The following is a 20,676-nucleotide window of genomic DNA, read 5'->3' on the forward strand; positions in this document are numbered from 1 at the left end:
CCAGCAGACAGGGGCCAGAGGCCTGGAGCCTGAAAGGGGTGTGAGCAGATGAGGGTCAAGAAACCTATGCAGAAGATTTTAAAAGGAGAAACCTATGAGTTGCAGCAAGGGATGTTTAGGTTAGATACTAGGAAGAATTTTCTCACTCGGAGGGTAGTAAAACACTGGAACAGGTTATCCAGAGAGGTGGTAGACTCCCCATCTTTGGAGTTTTAAAGACTCAGCTAAATGAAGTTTTGGCTGGGATCATCTAGTTGGGGATGGTCTTGCTTTGAGCAGGGGGTTGGACTAGATGACCACCTGAGGTCCTTCTCAACCCTAATTCTTTATGATTCCTCAGAAGGTGGGACATTCTATGATTTCCTCAGCCTTGGGAAAGAGGGAAAAGTAGTGAAAAGACTGTTTTATCTTTGATGTGGATGTGCATTTCTCCCTGTTGCTTTTCCGCTTTTTCTGCTTTCTCTCCCCCAACTGTGTAAGCATCTTTGAGCTCAGGCTTCTTAACTACTAGTTCATTGCTTTAATCATAAAATTATCCTTTCTCCCGAAGTGGAAGAGGAACAAAGAACTTCAAAGCGCTTCAAGTTGAATTGAAGCAAATGTATGGGAAAGGAGGCTTTGAAACAGAGACCTCTTCCCTCCAGCTAGTCAGTTGTTTGGGTGTGACAAGTCTGAAAAAAAGAATTGGGAATAGTTAATTATTATCCACCCAGTGAGTGTTTATTAGCCTCCTGTATGTAATCAACTTTTGCCTTTTGTTTTTTACACTGTGCTCTTTTTCTCATTTCTAGTGTATGTTTTTGTTTGCTGTTGCTCTGTTTCATGCATGGTGTCCCAGTCTGCCTTGGGTAAGCCATTGATGGTGTTCTGTATCCCTGACACCAGCAGTCTCCAGGATTATAAAGGGTCAGTAAACTTTTTTTTTAATTCACTGCTTAGACTACCGACCCTAGGTAACCATTTCCTTTAGCATATCTTCTGCATTTGACTTCAAGCAACAGTTATTACAGTTTGTGTTCAGCTTGCCTATATAAATCTCACTTACAAGAAGCAAACTCCAGAAATCTGCAGACTTTGTGGATACAAGTGGTTCTTCTAATTTGCATATTAGATAACATTTTCCTCCTCATCTGGACTGATGACAACCAGAGATGTGGGGCAGAACATCTTTCACTGCTTTATCTTTCCGTGGGAAATGTTTCCATTTTTAAAAATTCATTGTTTCCTAAAATTCATTAGTAACAATGACTGGGTGCCTATACAATATTAGGCAAGCTTGGTAGTTTCAAAGTTGTAATTAATGTTTTTTCAGGTGATTTATCCCTAGCAGATGTGAGAGAATACATATATATATATTTTTTTTTAAACAGGAGGGTAAATACACTTGCATAATAATCCAAACCAAACATCGAGTTATAAATTCATATAATTGGCTGTGCAGGTCAAATCAAAACCAAATTAATGCACTGCTAAGCTTGTTTCTGTTTCTCAAAATATCTTGCTTGTGGATAATCAGTCAGAAGAACAATATTGAAGAAGATGCAGTGTGATAATAAGTTGCCCTTGCCCATAGACTCATTAGTAAAACCATCCTTAAACTAAAGGAAATGTGGTTCAATGAGCTCTGAATCAGATTTGCCTAAGTCTGATTCTGAAATAGATCTGGTAAGTAGTGCAAGTGATTCTACTGATAGTGACAGTGAAACTGCAGGTGTCACAGTGACCTCAGTGGAAGAGAGTTAAACTCTGTTGAAGTGGATGAGTGGACAGCCATGGCATATCATGCACAGTTCTTTGGGTGTGCTGAAATTAGTGTCAACAGTTTTTGGTGCCTTTTGGGATTTTTTCTTAAATTTAAATAAACAATGTAAGGGAAGTACATGCTATTGGGTATTGTCTTTACATTTTTACAAGTATTCCAATAAAAATAATTTCTTTCCACATAAAGCTTTGAATTTGTTTGAATATAACATTTAAACCACATTAAGTGTTCTGTATTAATTTTTTTCCTAATCAAATATTTCAGTTCAAATACTTGTGGCTATTGAGACATAAAAGCATTCTCAGAGCCAGGATGAGTTTGATCTTCCCTGAGAAACATCCTTTTAATGGAGTGCTGCTGCTAAGAGTACTTCTGCCTACCTTATTGCAGAATGATGAGCAGTTATACTGTCAGGCCCTATGTGCTTTGCTAGTGATTTATCTGCCAGGGCAGGTCACAACTTCTGAATATGGTTAGGACTTTTGCAGAGTATTTGTTACCTATTTATCTGGTATTTTACAAACATGAACCAATCTTGACAGTTGTCCTTGGATAAGACCCCAGTAGGAGTCTGTGTGAAAGTGGGGACTTGTGGTTACTGACAGAGGTCACTAAACCCAACCTTAAATTCCCATCCTGGCTTCTTGTTTCTTGGCCAGCAGAGCTACTCTGGGATGTATTCCATGGGATGTCAAAGAAAACAGATGGGTGCTGCTACCAAATCCATAGCTTTATTGTTTGTAGAGAAGGAGCCTTGAGGCTTTATTACTCTGTTTGCTCCTTGCTCTGTTTCATGCTTTTCATAGGTTTCTCCTTTAAGTCTTCTGCATAGGTTTCTCTCTTACCCACTCTTGTCTCAGATGAAGCTAAAGTATATCCCAGCCACAACCCATAACAGTGCCCTGTAACTCTGGTCAGTCTGCTGCTATGGTCCTTTCCTGTGCCTATGGGGGCCTTGGTAGCACTTCTTAGCATTGTACTTTTAGTCCACAGCCAACACCAGGTGATTGCTCCTCCAGTAAGTAGAAATAATGTTTTGCTAGGGAACCAGCAGTGGTGACTTCTTGAGGTTGCTTCCAGCTCTGTTTTTTTGTGAGGCTATGTGAGGACCTTTTCCTGGGAACCCAATTTTTATCAACCTTGTTCCTTATATTCCAGATAAATAACTTTGTCTTTCTGAACCAAATCCATTACCCACAATGTTGTTTAATTTCCTTTATCTCTCCTCAGCCTTTGCACACTATTGGTCTTTGTGCTATTTTCTGAGACTTTGGAAATGGTGAGTTAGGGTACAGGCAGAGCTGGTTATGTAAAAGCTCTGAAAAGGCAATTAACATTCCATTCCCACAACGACAACTAAAGTGTGTGTGTGATTTTTGTCCTGTATTCTGTAATATTTTTAATTCTATACAAACTAGTTGGATTGTAACTATGCCAGTTTCCTGCATGCAGATATATAAGTCAAGGGTAGCACAGAGGGGGTGGATATTTATTTCTCTTTAGCATGGGGGTTTTTTATTATTATTTTGACATTTTTCTCAAATCTGTAAGACCATGTCATGTTTCTTGTAGCTATGGACTCGAGCAATTAAGTAACAGTCAGAATGAGTGTGTGGCCAGGCTGAACACCTATTACTCAGCTTAACTGACAAGTTCAAAAAGGGGAAGTCAGGCAGATGTTTGCATCCTTATCAAGATGTGCAAGCTGTTATGCTTCCGTTCAAATAGTGTGCTCTCAATAGTATCTTTATACCCAGATCTTGAAACAAGAAGGAATCCTTTTGCCAACGTTCATTGTTGTAAACCTTTTTTTGCACATTTTTTTTTTCTCATTCCAGTTCTGAAACCTGAATCTGTATCCTTTGGCCCAAACTAGAGCCTGTATCAGATTTCACTAGAAGTTGTAGAAGACTGGTTTGGGCTGCTTTTCACCCCAAACCAGGCAGAACTTGCTGACTTAAACTGAACTTCACTTTCATTCAATCTGAAATTCAATTAGAAAGTTAGGGTATGTTAAACCATAAGCTTGAAATAAAGTCTGTATTAGGGCTGTGCAAAATTTCACCAGTGTTTCGTTTTGAAACTATTTTGATGCATTTTGTGCTCAAAACAGTGAAATTGAAATGAAAGAAAGCTTCAAAACAGCTCTGAAACAAAATGAGGGGACCCAAAATGTTTCAAGTTTCAAAGCAGCCTGGGGGGGGAGGCAAGGGAGAGCCAGGACTGCACTCCAAGCAGCTCCGCAGTCCCATGGAGTGCAGCCTGGTGGTGGGAGGTGGGCAGAGCCAGGGTTGCGCTCTGCCACTAGGCTGAGCTCCATGGGGCTGCAGAGCCACTCGGCGTGCGGTCCTGGCTTTCCTCTGCTTCCCGCCAAAGGGCCGGATGACAGGAGGCTGCTGCCCAAGGCCGGTGCAGCATTGGTTTTCCCCGGCTCTGGGCATGGACTGTGCCCAGCACCAGTCCCAGGCGGCAGTGGCAGCTTTCTGTTGTCCAGTGTAGATACAGGGGCCCGCACCCCTGGGAGGAGTCTGGCACACTCCTGCAGCCCTCCCAGGGGTGCGGGCCCCTGGATCTGCATGGAGGATGACAGGAGGCTGCTGCTGCTGCCTGGGGCTGGCAGCACCGGTCCCAGGCAGCAGCAGCAGCCTCCTGTTTTCTGTGCACAGATCTGGGGCCTGCACCCCCGGGAGAAGTCTGGCACAGCCCTGCAGCCCTTCTGGGGGTGCAGGCCCTCAGATCTGCACATCAGATGACAGGAAGCTGCTATTGCCAGCAAATGTCATGAGTTTTGCTCTTTGAAGTTTGAGGTATAGGTGCAGAGGTTTCTTGGAAACTATTTCCTTGAAGCTTAGCAGGCTTGGTGCCCTCAGAAGCAGCTACTATCCCTGCAATTTTCATCCAGACCAGAAATGACAAAGTTTTAGGCATTTTCATGATTCCCCATTATAGCCTATGCATGAAATGTTGAAACAGCAAAACAGTTTTGATGAAATGAAATGGAATAGTGCTTTGAAATGAAATGAAACTAAATACTGTCCCTTTTGAAATGGTGAAACGGATGTCAAAACGAAACAATGGTGTTTCTCACAGCCCTAGTCTGTATAGTTTATTTGCTTCAGAGGTGAAACTTCATCTAGTGCAGTGGTCACCAACCAGTGGATCTCGATCCACCGGTAGATCTTGTAACCTCATGCAGTTGATCTCGGAGCCTCTTGAAGTCAGTTTGAGGCTGGGGTGGAGGCCTGAGTGCCCACATACATGCACGTGCATGCCCCAGCCCAGCAGGTCAGTCTGTGGGAGAGGGGCTAGATTGAGGCCCCCGCTTTGAAGGACAGTGTCTCAGGGGTAAGTTGAGCGGGGTCCTGGCCAGGTGGGACTTACCTGCTGGGGAGTTGTGCCCCCAAATAACTTTTTCTCCCTCTGCTTTGATCTGCCCCACCCTTCCCTCCCTACAGACTTACCTGCTGGTGAATACACAAATTCGGAAGAGAACCAGGGAAAAACTTCTGAACTATTCAGTGATCTGCACAGCCTTCTTTTATTATGCGGATGTGACTGACAGTCTATATAGTATGAACTGAGAAAGCCAGAGCAGAGCGTTTCACCTCAAAACATATCAAATCATAAACAATTAGCCTAGGGACAGAAGTTACACATAAACTGGCTTAAGTGATCAGAAACTGGTTTAAACCTGTAACGAAACAGAAGCTCAGTGTGCATAAACCAGTTTCAAAATAACTGAAACTGCTTTAAGATAAACCTTGTTGAATGTAGTATCAGACTTAACTGATTTGGGTCAAACTGGTTTATGAACTTCTGTCCCAGACCCTTTCCTGGTTCAAGTTAAATCAGTCTCCCAGCATGCTTTGCAGCCCTGGGCTGGGCTGAGCTGTACTGTCTGCTCCAGAGAACAGGGATGGCTCAGACCCTCTGTTCTCTTGTGAGGGTTGGCTGAAGAGGGAGGGAGGGATGGTGGCAAGCCCAGATGGGAATGCAGCCCAGTCTATGGCAGGGGGGAGGGAAGTGGGGAGACTACCTCCCTCCGGCAAACCCCGGCTGGAGTCTGGGGACAGGGAGTGGGGCTAAACACCCCTTCCCCACTCACACTTACTTGTGGCTGCAACTGTGGACTACAATTCCCAGAGGCACCTGGAAGCAGGAAGAGGAAGTGATGAGCAACCTCGCGCAGTCCTGCTGCTGTAGTTCTGGACTAGACATCCCCGAGATCGTGGGGGCAGCAAGAAGAGGAAGTGAGCACACGGCCAGAGAGCCATGCTGTAGCAGGGCCCTCACCCCCAGCTTCTGGTCTAAAGATCTTGTCTCTAACAGTATAAATTTTTCTCTGTTCTAGAAAGCAATAGCTAGCCTTCTAAAGCTGCTGATCTCTACTTCATTTCATCATACTAATACAGAAAAGAGAGCCACAGCATTTTGAATTTATAATGGTAGATTTTTGTTATAAATACTTGCCACCCCATAATTGTAGCACAGAGCTTCTAACATACAGGTGTCCTTCTGTATTAGCCTGTTATGGATAACACATTCATGTTGTGCTGGCAATGCTAGAGAGAGAGAGAGAGGCAAAAGACATCTTTGAATATGAACATCTGTTATTTTTATAATTTACATGCTCGTTTTGGTTTCTTTTTTTAATTTTATTTTGAAGAGTGTTTACATTAATTTTATTGGAATATAAAACCTGGACAATGGGCTATTACTGTCCTACCACTGAGACTTGTCAGAGAAGTTTCTCATTGCTATGTACACGCCTAGCACATATATTTGAAGGAGGAACATTGATTGATAAATCACTTGGTTACCTAAAAAAAGATTTAAGCTGTAGATGAAAATATTTGCTTTCACCCAGTGGAGTAGGAAAGAATGGAGTCAAAGGGAACTGCAGGAATGAGAATAAAGTTGAATGTCTCGTGCCTCGGTAAAGGGCTGCATAAACATGCCCTAACCAGAATGCAACTGCCATAAACCTATCTAAGTTGCAAAGGCATCTTTCATCTAAAATCGCCAGTAATTCTCAAACATAATAGACTTAAATGGCTATTTATCAATGGACAAAGGAGTGAGGAAAAGGTAGAAAAGGTTTCTTTAGACTTGGTAGACATTACACTTAAGGTGAGATGAGTCTGTTAATTGCATCTTGAATGGTAACCTGGCTACAAGTTCAGGCAATTCATGGCTCCACAAAAATGGAAACCAGTCACAAAAATATTACACAACATGTGTAATGATTTTGTGGCTGGTTTCCATTGCACCTTAAATTGAAGGTGTTGCAGGGTTAGGACAGCACCAGGATCTCCAACCCGCTCCAGTGGGGTTCCTGCTGACCAACAATTAGCTGATCGTTGGCTGAATCTGGGACTGCACTAGGACTCAAACTAGCCCCTGTGCAGTCCCTGCCAGCTGATCAGCTGATTGTCAGCTGGGTCCAGGACTGTTCAGGGGCTACAACTGGCCCTGGTTCAGTCCCCTTTGGCAGATTGTCAGCTGGCTCTGGGGGGCGAGCGCATGCGAAGAGTGCAGCGTAGGCCCAGAAGAGGGCAACGGCCGCGGAGAGCACAGCAGAGACCCCAAGAGGGGCGAGAGGCGCTAGAAGCGCGGCAGAGGCCCCGAGAGGGGCGGGGGAGCCCAGAGGTGGGCGATAGGCCCCAGAGTGGGGCAACGGGCTGAGGTATGGCACAGTTACGGGCAAGGCCCCAGAAGGGGCTGAGTGCGGGGGCCGTAAGAGACCCTGGGAGTGAGAAGGGGCACCGAGGAGCCCTGAGAACACACAAAGGGCTGGGACCTAGTATCATGGCCCTAGTGAGAGTATTCCAGCACCATCGGCGAGGCTTGGGCTGCAGTGCAGGGGAGGAACAGGAGCCACAGACAGTACCCCCTGCCATCGGGGCGCGTACAAATGGGCAGCTTCCTGTTAAGTTTCATCATTCGTTACTTATAAACAAGATCAAGTTGTGGCAGGCGAGAATAGGCGGGTGGTGGACCCATTGCAGGAGTCTGGAGTTGCACGCGCGGAGAGACTCCAAAAATGAGACTCCTGCCACAGTAATTCATTGTCAGCCAGCTGGATGTGAGAGAGTTTTTTTCAGTTGTTGTTCTTTCAAACCACACTAGTATTTGACTACTAGCTCTGATAAGCTGCTTTTCATAGTTGACTTAAAACATTACAAAAGTCGTTCATTCTTTCAATGCTTTGCTTTAGAATTAATTCCTTACCTAGATAAAGAAAATACTATTCCTGTGAAATGGAAAAAAATAAGTAGTAAAATAAACTCGTTGTGTAGAATGAATATTTAGGTCATGGAACAAGTCCACCAGGATCTGTTAAATATCCTGTTTACGTCCTCAGCACTATTTTTCCATACTGGAAGGGGAAATCAGGCTGCACCAGTTGTGGTTGATTGTGGGCATTAGAGCTGAGAATACTGAAAAATGTAAAGCCTTCAGTTTGTCTGTTGTTTAAATACAGTAGATTGCAATGGCATGATTGTCTCATCTTGGTTACTTTTGTAATGGACACAAAATAAAGGAATAATGTAACTATTCTCCTCTCTGGGGCTAAAGGATCATTTTCAGACAGTTTTTCGCCCTACATTCTGAGTGAGTTTTGTGGCCCGAGCTTGACTATTTGTTAAAATCAGGAAGCATGTGCCCAGTGGCAAGCCAGACTTTTTTTGATAGCCCTGAGCCCTATGCATTCTGAAAGTTGATAGAAACAGAAAATTTCAAGTGAGGTTGGAGCTTGGTTGGACTCTTACATATTTTGGAGTGACCATTCTGCTAGTGATTAATACAAAAACCAAAAGTTCATGGGCCATATTGATTGAAACAGAATGGTGAAAATCTCTGAGAAAAATGTTACAAAAGAACTGTCAACTTATATTTTTGTCCCTCATAATCTTCTCGAGTTAAATGGCATTTACCTTCAAGTTCTTTTTGTCAGTCCCTTTCTAAAGGAACATAACTTTTATACCATAGTTATGTCCCTTTAGAAAAATGTTAATGGTATGTTCATAGGCATATTTTACACAAGAGAATGAAATAAAGACACTGAAAACTCACTCCTATTTTTCAGTTTCAGTCAATATACCTTATAAATGTATATAAGGTATATTGACCCCTTGTCAAAAATAGCATTGGCATTTTAATTGCATATTACATCTGACAATAGGCTCCAAGATGGCTAAAAGTTATCTTTCTATGACTTTATTTCATACCTATTAGCACTTGTTATATTAAATGGAAGGTGTAAAAGAGAAAAGAAACACTTTTTTGACTGTCTTTTGTATGTCATAAAGAAGATGAGCAGGAGAAGAGCACATGCTTCAGATTGTTTTATCTGATAAATCTTAGGCAGGTGAAGTCCAATCTGTGTTGGAGGACTAGATAATTGATGTTCAAAAATGTATTGCAACAGCACAGCAGGAGAAGAGGGTGCAAGAATGTTTTTTTGACCAGGAAGAGAAGGGCATTTAGTTGGGTAAAAGAACATGGGCAACCAAAAAGGTAGGGTGAGAAATGGTGGTTGGCCTACAAGAGAATTGTAACTTACGTGATTACTTGCCATTCAGTTTGACAATCCGTCATGCTTTTTCTGTTTTCATTTAGGGTCTGAATATTCCTTTTGGAGGTCTCAAAGAGAGTATTTTGAAGCTTTACTTTATTTGCTTATAATTTTGAACCAAAGTATTTGTCTTTGTATTGGAGGAAAGGGCAGACTCTAATATGGGTAGATATCCCAACAGCCAAAGTGATTGTTCTGTTTGCAAACTGATGGACTAAACGTTATGGCTAAGTACAGACAGTCAAAAAGCCCGAGGCTGACTTGATTCAGTCTTTGCAGGTTAGTCTAAGATGCAAAGATTAAACTGAGAAACAACTGGACACACATTTACCTTTGATTCAGGAAATGCAGCCACATGCCTGCAGTGGCTCAGGCCAGAAGCCAGGGAGTACTAGAGCACGGCTCTCTGGCACTTCCTCTTCCTACTGCCTTAAGGTCCCTGGGATTTCTTCCTCCTGCTTTCAGGTGCCTCTGGCACTTGTAGTCCAGTCGCAGCCAACAGTAACTTTCAATAAGTTTAGCAGGCCAGGGCAGTTCTGTACTTGGGGAAAGAGGAATTTAACTCGCCTCCCTGGCCCCAGCCCCCAGCCAGGGTTTGTCTGAGGGGGAGGGGAGCCTCTACCCCCACTGCTCCCCAACCCTTCTCTGCTGGAGCAGACAGCCCAGCCCAGCCCAGCACTGGAAAGCATGCTGGGATGCTGGGGGACTATGAGTTAACTTGAACCAGGAGGCGGTCTGGGGCAGAAGTTCCATAAATCAGTTAAGCCTGATACTACATTCAACAAGGTTTATCTTAAATGAGTTTCATCCATTTTGAAACTGGTTTTTGTGCACTGAGCTTCTGTTCTGTTACAGGTTTAAACCAGTTTCTGATGATTTAATGTGTAACTTCTGTCCCTAGCCTATGACAACCTGAGACCAGGAACTCTAGTGATCTGTATGCTACTTCATGCTTTATTACCAGGAACTCACTACTTCTGGTGCTGTCATAAGGAAATGTGAGAGCTGACCAATCTGAATGCATGAGATCAGCCTCTTCTATCCGTTCCAGTGTTTGTTTGTTTTTTTTAATTCATGAACAGTGTAGTTCAAATACTTTAATACAATGATACCATCCTCTGAAAATAATACCTTTCTGCCTTGAGCAAGATAAACACTATGTTATTCATTGGAATTCAAACATAATGACCCAGCCATTTTACTAATACTTTATGCAAATATTTTGGATAATACATTTTAATATATAGATATTAAATTTCATTCAACAGATAGGCAGTAACACTCTGTCCCATGGACAAGGTGACAAGTAATACCGTCAGTATATCCTTAAGCACTTTGGGTGCAGGTAGTCCCAGTGATTTCTTTAGGAGAGTACGTCATAAATGAATAGATGCCCTTCCCTTCTGGAAAATGATTCCTCAGATTTGTTTTCCTTTTATTATTCCCATGTCAATGCTTCTATGTATAATCCTTTAATTCTATATCAGAAAAGCCCTTTTCCATAACTTTCTGGCCTCATGAATTATCTGTTAATATTTTTATTACATCCCTTTGTCATAGGACCACGTAATTTCTTCATCTCATTTCAAATTAGTTGCCTCAGATACCTAATTATGTTTATAGCTCTTTGACTCCATTTATATTTATTCTAACTGTTCATACTGAAGTCCCTGGAGTTGTCTAAAGTAATCTGGACGTGCATGGTCTCACATGCACTGCAAAGAAAGAGCCAGTTAACTTCTTTCATCTACAACATTCCTTTGGGTAAGCATCTCACTGCCAGCCATTTGATTTGCTTTCTGCTCTCATGTCCTGGATGATTTTTGTTATTAAGTATCCTATCTCTTTGAAAAATTATAGTTATTACTTTTTGGGTGGATTAGGTTGTATTGATCTACAGTGTGGATTAGTTCCCATCCACATATGATACCATATCTAATTAGGCCTCCTTATTTTGCTCATTGTTTGTTGGCATTTCATAAAATGCCCAATTAAAAGGGGTTTTTTGTTGGTTTGTTGTTTTACACAAATTTTTAACTAGTGCCAAATGTATTTAATCCAATTAATTTTTGTTCTGTGAATCGGTGCTTATCACCCTGCAGAATCCTAAAGCATAAATCACGGCACAGCATAGGTTTGGCTTCAAAAATTGGAGTGAATGTAATGTTTGTGGTTAGGTGTCAACCAACAGCATTATACTGTTTGTACAAGGAACAAACACAGCTTTCAGCACGTCTTCATCATGTAATCCTGTCATTTAACCTTAGTCTTGGATGAGATCTCTGTGTTAGTGGATCCATTCATTCCTGCCATTTCCTACCCATGGGCATGTGCAGACGAATCAATTTCACATTTACGTTGACGCAACTGTGTTTATGTTTGCATGATCCAGGATTTCCCACCGCTTTTAAAGTCCATTTAACACCTTAAACTAACGCTACTCAGAGATGTTTTAAATTGTGCTGCTTTCCTATTATACTGCTCCAACTGTGGATTTTGTTTGTGCAAACAGCCCAGGACTCTAAAGACTTGTAAGTAATCCCCTTTGCCATGAAGGGCTGCTGAGTTCCAGCCTCTAGCCAGTAGGTGGTGCTGTGTGTTCTTTTTTTACCCTCTTTCACTCCTCACCCCTTCCTCCTCTACATCAGGTCAGGATGTATTTTGCTTGGTTAACCGGACTGACCAATTATTCTTCTTTTATTATTATTTTATTTAAAAGATTGAAAGAATAGGGGAGAGCAATAGCATCATTTTCTACCCCCCTCTTAATTTTTGTCCCCCCAGTACCCTCCACCTGCCGTGAGCCCTGCATCCACCGTTTTCTGCCAATGCTGTGACCATGGCTCCTAACAGCAGTGGCAGCAGCAGCGTAATGGTAAGTTTTCTGCAAGTAGTTTGAAACTTTGGATGGGAGGGAGTGAGTAGTTACATGACTTCATAGAATCATAGAAGTAGGGTCGGAAGGGACCTTGTAGATCTTCAAGTCCGACCCCCTGCCTGAGCAGGAGAAAAACCTGGGCTCAAATGACTTCAGCCAGGTAGGCATCAAGCCTCTTCTTAAAGACCCCCAGGGTAGGACCCAGCACCACTTCCCTTGGAAGTTGGCTCCAGATCCTAGCTGCCCTGACCGTGAAGTTGTTCTTGTGGATGTGTAATCTAAACCTAGTCTCCAGCAACTTGTGGCCGTTTTTCCTTGTTATTCCAGGGGGCGCTAGGGGAAACAAGATCTCCCCCAAACCCTTCTGGTCCCCCCTAGTGAGTTTATAGATGGTCACCAGGTTCTCCCTCAGCCTTCTCTTGTGAAGGCTGAACAGGTTCAGGTCCTGCAGTCTCTCATTGTAGGGTATGCCCTGTTGGCCACTCGCATGATCTGGGGACCTCCTCTGGCCCTCTCAATGTTGTCCACATCCCTCCTGAAGTGGGGTGCACAGAACTGGACACCGTACTCCAGCTGCGGCCTGACCAGTGTCACGTAGAGGGGGAGGATCACCTCCTTGGCCCTATTTGAGATGCACCTGTGGATGCACAACAAGGTCCGGTTGCCCTTGAGCATCTTCCCTGAAGCCGGCCCATTGCAGATGTGCTCCTTGATGATCTTCTCAAAGAGTTTCCCTAGGATTGAGGTAAGACAGACAGGCCTATAGTTGCCCAGGTCCTCCCTCCTCCCTTTTTTAAATATGGGGACCATGTTGGCTTAATATTCCCTAATATTGCAACCTGAACTTCATCACAGTCCATCCCAGAGCCATGAGTCCAAGGGCAGCAGGATACTGCCTGCCAGACCCGACACCTGGGGTATGCAGCGCCTCCGGTGATACTTAGGTAATGTGTCCCACTGACCCTGTGTGCATGCACATGCGTGTACTTGTCTAGGTGCGGGGGAAGGGTGGCAAAAGGGTGGCGGGGGGGGGGTCGTTTACTGTGCGCCCTCCTCTTCCTCTTTTTCCTTTTTCCTCCCTCCTCACAGAAAACTTTTGTGGGCGGAACTTGTCAGGGGCAAGCATGCAGGCCAGTGAAGGGTCACACAACTGTGGATACTAAACTGAAAAAACCTTTTTATTTATTTTTACATTTTTATTTTTATTTTTGTGTTTTTGTGTATAGTTATTTTTGCTAAGAAAGAAAGACAAGAGAAGTTTGAACCTTTTGTTTATTTTGTAACATTTTCTATTTATTTTATTTTATTTTAATATTGTCAATTTTGCATATAATTGTTCTTTTTCAGTTAGTTCAGTATAGTTTTTTCGTCACATATAGATGTGTCATGTTTTCTTTGGGATGGTTGGGTTTGTTTTCGGAGATTGTGCCCGCCTCAGTGGCAGGGATGCTGTGCCTAGGGGGCTTTTAGTCATGACCTTACTGGAAAGACTTGCAAAGAGTTGCAGGGTGAACTGGTTAAGGGTGCAGTCCAGTCAGATATGTTTTGTAAAAAAAAAAGACTAAACAACCCCACTCAGGGCCCTTAGCAAGTCTTTAAAGAAAATTTAGTAAGTCTTTAAAATGCATTATAATGCATATAATATGGTCGCGGGGGTGGGGATACAGGGGAGCGGGTGTTGGAATTAACGCCTAGAAAACAGTTTCTTCTTTGCAGGCAGGAAAACAACTTCTATTTTTCTTTGTACTGTTATGGGAGGTGCGCTGAAATTTTTTTTTTTTTTCCCCAATGCAATGTTTTAAAACCTGGCATGGCTGTACGAGCACTCGTGGTGCTCTGGCCAGGTGCCAGACGACTGGAAGAGGTCCAATGTGTTTCCCATCTTTAAAAAAGGGAAGAGAGAGGACCCAGGCAACTATAGGCTCATTAGTCTTACTTCAATCCTGGGGAAGCTCTTTGAGAAGATTATCAAGGAGCACATCTGTGATGGGCCAGTAGCAGGGATGATGCTCAAGGGCAACCAGCATGGTTTCATTAGGGGCAGATCCTGTCAGACCAACCTGATCGCCTTCTATGATCAGGTCACAGAATCATTGGACACAGGTATCATGGTGGATGTAGTCTTTCTGGACTTCAGGAGGGCCTTTGACACTGTCTCCCATCCCATTCTCATTAAAAAGCTAGGTGACTCTGGCATTGATGTCTACACAATCAAATGGATTGCAAATTGGCTGAGGGGTCGTACTCAGAGTGGTGGTGGATGGGTCATATTCGACCTAGAGTGAAGTGGGCAGTGGGTCCCCCAGGGCTCAACCTGCACTGTTCAATTTCTTTATTCGTGACTTGGACGATGGGGTGAAGAGCAGCCTGTTTAAATTTGCAGACAACACCAAGATTTGGGGTGAGGTGGGCATGCTAGAAGGGAAGGACAGATTACAGCAGGACCTGGACAGGTTACAGGGGTGGGCAAATGAAAATAGGATGGGATTCAGTACTGACAAGTGAAGGGTGCTGCACATGGGCAGTAGGAACCAGCAGCATACCTATAGGTTGGGGAACTCCCTTCTCAAAAGCAGGGTGGCAGAAAGGGATCTTGGAGTCATTATTGACTTCAAAATGAACATGGGCTGACAATGCGAGGACACGGTCAGTAGGGCTAACCGTACCTTGTTGTGCATCCACAGATGCATCTCAAGCAGGGCCAAGGAGGTGATCGTCCCCCTCTATGCGACACTGGTCAGGCCACAGTTGGTGTCCTGCATCCAGTTCTAGGCACTGCACTTCAGGAGGGGTGTGGACAGCATTGAGAGGGTCCAAAGGAGGGCCACTCACATGATCCGGGGACAGCAGGGCAGACCCTATGAGGAGAGGCTACAGGACCTTTAACCTGTTCAGCCTTCACAAGAGAAGGCTGAGGGGGGACCTGGTGGCCATCTGTAAACTTACTAGGGGGGACCAGTGGGGATTGGGAGAGACCTTGTTCCCCTGAGCGCCTCCCGGACTAACAAGTAATAACAGCCATAAGTTGCTAGAGAGTAGGTTTGGACTAGACATCAAGAGGTGCTACTTCACAGTCAGGACGGCTAGGATCTGGAACCAACTTCCAAGGGAAGTGGTGCTGGCTCCTACCCTGGGGGTTTTTAAGTGGAGGCTTGACCTAGCTGAGGTCATTTGAGCTGTTTTCTCTTCTGCCCAGTGCAGGGGGTTGGACTAGAAGATCTACAAGGTCCCTTCCAACCTTTTGTCTATGAATCTATGTAATACAATGTTTGCTTTACAAAATCCTTCATGCAGCATCTTTTTGGAGCTGGGTTTGCAGACAGCCTGCACCTCCTTCCACTTCAACGTGTTCCCCCACCCTGGACAAAGCTCATCACTTTGTTCAGGATTGCTTTGTCCTTCCTTGCCATGCAGGCAACCTGAAGGAAATTCAATTATGCAGAGGCAATTTACTTGACTGGATTTCCTTTCTCGGTGAGGACAGGTGCTGGGGCTTAGGTTCCTCCTTGCTGACCTGCCTTTCCTTTTGCTGCATCTTTCAATGAAGTCATAATTTTATGATTATGACATCAGCATGTTGCTATAGAAGTGATTCCTCTCAGCCTTCTAAAGGACAGGGAGAAGAGGGAAATAAGGAGAAAGAACTACTTTTCATCCAAATTCAAGAAAATTGTAATACCTCCTTCTTCTACACTAGGTATTGGCATATCCTCATCAAATGGGTCTCAGCTAAGCAGGGAGCTGCTAATTAGCCAAGGCCATGGTTTCGAAAAGCACTACACCCAGGGTTTTTTTTTTCTTTCCCTGCAGTTCCTCTCCCCCTCACAGCCACCAACATTTGTCTGTGGTACCCCTTAAATCCCATGCTCAATAACTAATATGGGCCAGCGTGTGCCTTCAGATTGGCACCCACAACAATCCACAGAGGGTACTGGGGTTTGCACGTGTCTACCAGCTACTGCATTGGAAGGGTGGTCAGTTCAAGTGTGCAGGCAGCTGTTTGCTGGGGAAAACAGGTTTGTACCTGCAGAGAAGGACCTGAGCAGAGGCTGGAGTTTGGAGATGGGGTATCTGGTCATGTCTGGACAGTTCCTTGTGAGGGTGATGTGAGAAGGGTGCTTTGTCCATGTAATAACTGCTCATGCTGCAGAGAGAGAGCATTGTGTAGGCATTGCAATAACTGGCCTGTGAAAGTCTCATGCCAAAGCCAATGAAGAAGCCTCAGTTTCTGTGCGAGAAGAAGGCAGGATTTTTACAAGGGTGCAATGGAGAGAGGTCAGGTTGGGACGTGTCTGCTTGGTTGCTTAGGTGTAAGACAGAGGGCAAGCGGGGCGAAGAGCCTGCTACCCAGAATGCTGAGGTCTTGGCCAGCAACTAAGAAGAAGGCAAAGTTACTAGGGTGCAACAGGTGCTGATGCTCATGCCAAAGCATGTGAAGAAGCCTCAGCTTCTGCCACTGCAGTGTTCCTGGCTCCTGAAGGGGAAGGGCAGGAAGCAGGCAGGGTTTTTCCCACACAGCAGGAAGCTTTTTCCCAGCAAGGATTCCAAAATTACAAGGGTGCAATGGAGAGGTGGAAAAAGGGTATTTAGAAACCTTAAAAAGAACACTGAGGTTGGCCAGCAACCAACAAGAAGGCTTTGTGGCTAGCACCGATGGGGGGGAAAAAAATTCCAAAGGTGCAAAAAAGAGGTCTATATAGGTACATGGCAAGTGCTGATGCTTGCGCCAAAGCCAGCAAAGAAGCCTCAGCTTCTGCACGAAAAGCTAATCTGCCCAGCTTGAAATCCTACATCAATGGGAGGGACTCGAGGCTATGGAGAGGTGTGAGGCAGAGGGGAAGTGGGCCGAAGAGCCTACTACTTGGACCATGGAGTTCTTGGTTGCTGGCCAAAAAGAAGGTATTTAGAAATCCTGAAAAGGTATTTTCAGATCTTGCAGGAGGAAGACATGATGTTACAGGAGAAAGTGTGCTATGGTTTTGGCCAGCAACCAAGAAGAAGGCCTGCGCAATTCAGAGGAGAAACTCAAGCTTCCTTAGTGGAAGGCACCCCCTGTGACCCAAGCCCTCTGCTAATACAGTGGTCATACCTCCTGAGAACAGCTTGCTTTGTGGCCAGCAATGATTACAAAGTTACAAGGGAAGAAAACCTCCACAAGTCAAGTAATACACAAAGGGGAAGCCTTACCAGTGCGTGATTTATCATCGTAAGGAATCAAACTGTAATTATAAGTCAGAGGACAAGTGGGGTGGAGAGCTTATTACTCAAACTGCAGAGGTCATAGCTAGGAGGGAGAGAAGACTATATGAAGTATCCTATCATATAGGGTCTTCCAGCTCAAGAGCACAGCTTGCTCTGTTGTCAGCAACGATTCAAAATTTACAAGGTTGCAACAGAGATGCATGTGTGCAGAGGTGGGCAAGTGGGGTGAAGAGCGCACAGGTCTGGACCTACTACCCAGACCCTGGGAGGGAACTTGCTGGTCGTCTTGTCTTGGCCAACAAATGAGAAAAAACCTCGTACAGATTTACCAGGCTTCAGCCCTGAGGAAATCACTTTTTTTCTTTTCCAAAAAACTAAAATCCTCCATAGATTACTGTAGTGTGTGCATATCTGTGTGCCTGTATGTAAGAGTTTTTCATTATTTGATGTTTTTATTCTTTGATCTGATTGATTATTGATTATTTGATTTATTATTTAAACAACCATGCAGGAACAGACAGGAGGGAGGGAAGTGGAGGGCTTTTCCCAAAACTCACTTGTTGGAAAAACTAAAATTTAAAGTCCTCATAAACTACTGTAGAAAAAAATATTTTTAAAGGCATACATGCTACTGTAGTCTATGAGGTTTTTAGAAAATGTAGTGATTTCCTGTAGTGCAGAAGTGCATTTTCTAAGACATGGCCAGTAACCAAAAAGGAGGTGCTAAGGAGGGAGTGTGCCAGAGCACCCCCCGCCCCCCCCGGGTGCTAAAAGCCCCAGCCATGGGGCAAGAGGGAGCTAGGGAGGGAGTATGCCCTAGCACCACCCAGGGTGCTAAGAGCCGAGCCCCCAGCCATGTGAAGAAAGCCTGCACAATTCAGGTATTGTGCAAAGGGGAAGAGTCAACAGTTGCGGCATGCAACCAGGAGGAAGTAAGGCAAGTTCAGGATCCAGGAGGTGGGCATCTCCTTCACCAGCCTGCCCATGGTGAAAGAGGCAGGGAGGGTAGGTGCATAATCACCTGCCTTACACTCAGTGTTTATCTGCTTTCTCATCTCTATAGTTCTATATATAACAGAACTACATCGAACTAACATTTGCTATGTATATATGGTGGAATTGAATTGTTACAATCGTGAATCCTGAAGGAAGTGTTGTCATGCTCTTCATTTTCTTTTTCTTCCAATATGCCAGACCCACAGGGATGGATCGGCCTGTGGCTAGCAGTGAAAGGGGATCTGAAAACCGGAGGGAGGATAAAAAGCATTTTTATTGGTGCCTCTTATGTTATATACATTTCTTTTACACGTATCATACATTGGCTACTGTGAAGAGGGACTAGCTAAAAAGGAGATCGGGGAAACGAAAACAGAGATCATGCCAGGAGAATGCCACTTCCACCGGAGCAGCTATTCTTTGAAGTTAGAAGGTGGGGGCATGGCTCGGCGCGGTGTGCAGGAGGAGAGAGGAAGAGGATCCACGGCGCATGGATGGTGACGGTGAGATTCCAGGAGCTGGCTCTGATTGGAGGCATGGAGCTCAGCCGGAAGGGAAGAGCTGGGATCCATGAAGAAGTACTGACTCTCGAATCGCCTGAAAAGGAGAGAAATGAAGGCGGAAGCTGCGAGAAGGAAGAAGCTGTGGATTTTCATTGGAGTTAGTTAAGGTCAAGCTCAGTCTTATCCCGTTCTGTTTTCTCAGCTTTGTGGAAATTTAAGCAGGGCCAATTGTGCTCGGCGATCTGAGAAGAGAAAAAGAAGATGGAGACTGAAAGAAGTATTTCAGTTTAAAAAAAAAAAAAGATTTTCATTTACACTCCTGAAAGTTACTTTTATCTGGTTTTATGCATGTTGTTCCGATGTTAAATAATTGCTCCAAAGTGTTTTTGAAAATAAGTAAATAAAGATATAAATGTAAACAAAGCAGCTGGGAAGCCTCCCCAGCTGTATGAGTGTTATCTGATAGAAACTAAAAGAAAAACGAACAAAAATAAACAACCACATTTTTTGATAAAAGAAAAGTGATCAATTGTATACAAAATTGGTGATAAAAATATTGTGCATGTTTGAAGGAGTTGGTGGCAAAGATAATGTGGCAAGAAAGACTTCTATCCCTATTGCTGGTGTCCTTTTGCACCAGCAACATCTCCTGACTGATAACATCATATTAGACCAAGAGGTGATGGCCAAGAGTCGGATTATAACATGGAAGTACCCAAGTCAGGCAATCTGAGAGGTAAGAATAAACATTGGACTATCTAACATCAAGAGAAAATTCCACAGCTACATGTATATGGTGGAAGCCCAGGAAGGATGTATGCGATGGGGGGGAGGCTGATAAGGCTGGAATTGAACTGTTAAAATCATCACTAATATTACTATTACTAATAAACTCTTATTAATAAATTACTACTAGAATTAATAGCTGCCTCCTATTATTAGTATTACCTGTTGTTTTATTCTGCCTGATATAGCCTTGTACTGTAAGTCAGCTATGATGAAAGTCAATGCATAGTAGTTCAGATGCACAATAGTTCAGTTGCTGAGAGAATGAATATGCTTCCTTTCTCTTTCTGCTTCGTGTAACACCAACAGGGATGGATCAGCCTGCAGCTAGCAGTGAAAGAGGATCTGAAAAGTGGAGGGAAGAAGGATTAAAAGAGCCTAGGAATGTGTATTGGTGCCTCTTGTGCACCTCAGGTACCTTCCTTCACACCCCTAAAAAATTCCACCAGCCCTGTTTATAATAAATGTGAACTAAACAATGCCTCATCCACCCCCCAACCAGAGCTGACCCACTCTACACCACTGGTGCAGGGCCTTGGGAAATTTAACCCCCCTCCCCCCAACTGTGCACAGAATCAATCCCGTGTGCCATGGCGGTGGCGGCTGGGAAAGGGAGATGGTGAGCATCTGGATGCGAGGCTGGCGGTGGTACTGAGGAGTCACTCCACCTGTCTCTGTGGGGTCCCCAAAGCGCTGTGCCCAGGGCAGTTGCTTGGATTCACACCCTGCTAGGAATGACCCTCAGGGCACAGACAAGTGCCAAGTGTCACTTACCAAAGGTGGCGTGTAGCACATCACCATGTCCACTTTCAAGTCACACATTGCACGGGTGTGGGTATCAAGTAGCACTTGAAATAGCAGCCTGTAGTCTTCTTGAACCCTGAATTCATATTCCTGTGCCCCCCAGGGGCAAGTCTCATTCCTGGGATGAGTCCTTCTCTGTCCCCACTGTACTGTCATCCTTCACCCA

The 20,676-nt window shown here is 44.2% G+C and overlaps 1 long non-coding RNA gene across 1 annotated transcript; it reads left to right on the forward strand.

The window, feature by feature from the left end:
• The first annotated feature begins 789 nt into the window (after positions 1-789).
• Positions 790-19,778, forward strand: LOC149852344 (uncharacterized). The gene is made up of 3 exons (XR_016439407.1): positions 790-906; positions 12,126-12,216; positions 18,616-19,778. It is a non-coding gene; the product is annotated as an uncharacterized LOC149852344 (long non-coding RNA).
• The last annotated feature ends 898 nt before the right edge of the window (positions 19,779-20,676 follow it).

This window comes from Crocodylus siamensis, chromosome 15, assembly GCF_052110815.1.
Source record: "Crocodylus siamensis isolate JL-2025a chromosome 15, ASM5211081v1, whole genome shotgun sequence".
Taxonomy (NCBI): domain Eukaryota; kingdom Metazoa; phylum Chordata; order Crocodylia; family Crocodylidae; genus Crocodylus; species Crocodylus siamensis.